The 3,630-nt window shown below is 43.5% G+C and overlaps 1 protein-coding gene across 1 annotated transcript in view; it reads right to left on the reverse strand.

The window, feature by feature from the left end:
- LOC109394305 (E3 ubiquitin-protein ligase parkin-like) overlaps positions 1-3,630 on the reverse strand; it is a 454,325-nt gene that overhangs the window by 158,877 nt on the left and 291,818 nt on the right. The gene's annotated exons all lie outside the window — the stretch shown is intronic.

The following is a 3,630-nucleotide window of genomic DNA, read 5'->3' on the forward strand; positions in this document are numbered from 1 at the left end:
GCCAGAGGGCCCCGGTTCGGATCCCACATATGAGAGCCAGTGACACTGCCATGTGTGGCCAGCAGCCAGCGTGAGCAGCCAGCAGCCGCCGTAAGCGGCCATCCAGAAGCCGGCGACTGATCTGCCTCGCCCAGGAAGAGTGAAATGATGGTGCCAACTTGGGCCAGTGAAGCGGCGTCCTCCACAAATAGACTGAAGAACAAAAGGACAGCAACTTGTCTGTTCTCCTTCCTCCAATTCCCCAGCACTGTTCCCCTCCCTCAATCCCCAATAAAATTTTAAAAAAAATAGAAATTACAAAAATTAAAAATGCAGCAGGAACATTCAAAAGACTTCAACGTGTCATGGGGGACACACGTCATGGACATTGAGGATGAATTAGCAAAAGTGTCTTCAATATGACTTGTTGGGTATATTTAGTGATTACTAAATTTGGTGGATTTTTTTTTTCCTGTGAGATAAAAACAAATGAGAAAACCAAGGCAGTTTTCCTACCGCCTCTGAGCTACTCATAACACTCAATGACAAAGCTAGACCTCAAGAAGGCCTTGAGGCACCCCCAACTAGTGTCCCTTGTTAGAACACCCCACAGGGCTGGCACAAAGAAAAGGTGAGGGCCAGCTGGTAATCGCGATAGCGTGATTCTAAAGCAGGGACAATTGGGCTTCACAAGCGGCAGCACTGGGAGACCTTCCTACAGCAGGACTCCCCGCGATTTTGCGAGGAGGAAGCTATGGGAACTCTGCACCGGAACCAGAGCTGTGCTTCAGAAGCGAGCGCAGGCGTCTAGGAAGCGAACGAGCTGAGCCATTTCCCTGCACCTACGACAGAAATGACAGAGGCGACAGGTCTTCCAGCTTCTGGCGCCACTGCTCCTCTGCAGGCTGCTGAAGAGCTAAGGAAGTCTGCACTGCTTAACCCAAAGCGCTGCTGTAGGGAAATAATCTGCAGAACACGAAGCCTGGTCACATCCGAGCCAGCGGGGGCCCTGGGGCCATCTTGATCCACGAAAAACTCCACGTTTGGCAGGACAGAGGTTTCCAGTCACAGGGAAAGTAACTTTGTCAACTTTCGGGTAAATAGATAAACGGTGACAGTAGTCATGTTACTGTAAAAGTCATGTTACTGTAAANGCCGTGAGTCGCCGGCGAAGGTGTAGGCTGCAGCCCCTGTGGCAGTGGGTTGCCATGGGCTACCGTGTGTAGCCAGCAGCCGCCGTGAGCGGCCATCCAGAAGCCAGTGACTGATCTGCCTCACCCAGGAAGAGCGCAATGATGGTGCCAACTTGGGCCAGTGAAGCGGCGTCCTCCACAAATAGACTGAAGAACAAAAGGACAACAACTTGTCTGTTCTCCTTCCCCCAATTCCCCAGCACTGTTCCCCTCCCTCAATCCCCAATAAAATTAAAAAAAAAATAGAAATTAAAAAAATTAAAAATGCAGCAGGAACATTCAAAAGACTTCAACGTGTCATGGGGGACACACAGGTCATGGACATTGAGGATGAATTAGGAAAAGTGTCTTCAATATGACTTGTTGGGTATATTTAGTGATTACTAAATTTGGTGGATTTTTTTTTTCCTGTGAGATAAAAACGAATGAGAAAACCAAGGCAGTTTTCCTACCACCTCTGAGCTACTCATAACACTCAATGACAAAGCTAGACCTCAAGAAGGCCTTGAGGCACCCCCAACTAGCGTCCCTTGTTAGAACACCCCACGGGGCTGGCACAAAGAAAAGGTGAGGGCCAGCTGGTAATCGCGATAGCGTGATTCTAAAGCAGGGACAATTGGGCTTCACAAGCGGCAGCATCCCGAGACCTTCCTACAGCAGGACTCCCCGCGATTTTGTGAGGAGGAAGCTATGGGAACTCCCTGCACCTGAACCAGAGCTGTGCTTCAGAAGCGAGCGCAGGCGTCTAGGAAGCGAACGAGCTGAGCCATTTCCCTGCACCAACGACAGAAATGACAGAGGCGACAGGTCTTCCAGCTTCTGGCGCCACTGGTCCTCTGCAGGCTGCTGAAGAGCTAAGGAAGTCTGCACTGCTTAACCCAAAGCGCTGCTGTAGGGGAATAATCTGCAGAACACAAAGCCTGGTCACATCCGAGCCAGCGGGGGCCCTGGGGCCATCTTGATCCACGAAAAACTCCACGTTTGGCAGGACAGAGCTTTCCAGTCACAGGGAAAGTAACTTTGTCAACTTTCGGGTAAATAGATAAACGGTGACAGTAGTCATGTTACTGTAAAAGTCATGTTACTGTAAAAATCATTTTCATCTCATGAATGCCTTATTATTTTCTTTTTCATTGTTCTTCTAGAATCAGTACTCGCTTAATGATAAAAACACCAAAAGGACACAGGGNACAGACTAATATTCCTCATACCAACAGACAGAAAAATAACAAAATATTAGTAAATGCTTAGAAACTAGAAACAAAATTGTTTAGAATTCAACAATATATAGAAAAAATAATACAGTATGGCCAAACAGAGTTTATCCCAGCAATTCAAGATTGATTTTAACATTTTTTAAAAAAATCACTCACTGTATTAAGCATATAAACAAAATAAAAAATAAAAACATTAAGATTATATTAATAGGCACAATAAAAAGGCATTTGACAAATATAGAATATCCACTTCCATTAAGACTGACTCAGCAAGCTAGGAAGAGAAATGAACTTCCTTAACCTGGCAAAGGGGACCTACAAAAACGTACATGTAGTTTACACCAAGCTTAAAGGTGAAAGGCTGAAGTCTGACCCAGGAACAGTGTGAGGTCTGCTCTTCCCACTGCTATTCAACATTGTACTGATGGTTTGGGCCAATGCAATAAGTCAAAATAAGGAAATAAAAGACATCCAGATTGGAAAGGAAGAAGAGAAACTATATTTATTCAAAGACTACTTGATTGTTTATGTAGAAAATGCTATGGAATCTACCAAAAGTTACTAGAAGTAATAAGTGAATTTAGTCAAGTTGGAAGATATTCGCTCAATTTACAAAATTAGTTGCCTTTCTATATACTATCAACAGTTGGAAATTAAAACTTAAAATACTATTTATTGTATCATTAAAAATATGAAATACCTAAAATAAATTTGACAAAGATGGGAAAGACTGGTACATTGAAACCTAAAACACTGCTGAGAGAAAATAAAGATAACTCAATAAATGGAGAGGGACATTGTGTTTATGGGTTAGAAGACTCGGTATTGTTAAAATATCAATTCTCCCTAAGTAGATCTATAGATTCATTGCAATCTTAATCAAAATTCCAGCAGGATTGATTGATTGATTGATTGATTGATTTTAGAAATTGAAAAAGTGATTCTAAAATGCAATACAAATGGCCAAGAATATCTAAAACAAAGTTAGAGAACTAACATCACCTGATTTCAAGGCTCATCAAGCTACAGTAATGAAAAGAGTGTGGTACTGGTGTAAGGAGAGACAAACAGATCAATGGAACAGAAGACTCCAGAAACTAACACAAGCATGTGGACCATTGATACTGACAAAGGAGTAGAGGCAGCTCAGTGGAGAACAGATGGTTTTTCCAAGATATGGAGCTGCAGCAGCTGGAAATCCACATGCAAAGAGAAGAACTTGGATCCTCATATCACACACA

Source organism: Hipposideros armiger, unplaced genomic scaffold (genome assembly GCF_001890085.2).
Source record: "Hipposideros armiger isolate ML-2016 unplaced genomic scaffold, ASM189008v1 scaffold_418, whole genome shotgun sequence".
In the NCBI taxonomy this organism is placed as follows: domain Eukaryota; kingdom Metazoa; phylum Chordata; class Mammalia; order Chiroptera; family Hipposideridae; genus Hipposideros; species Hipposideros armiger.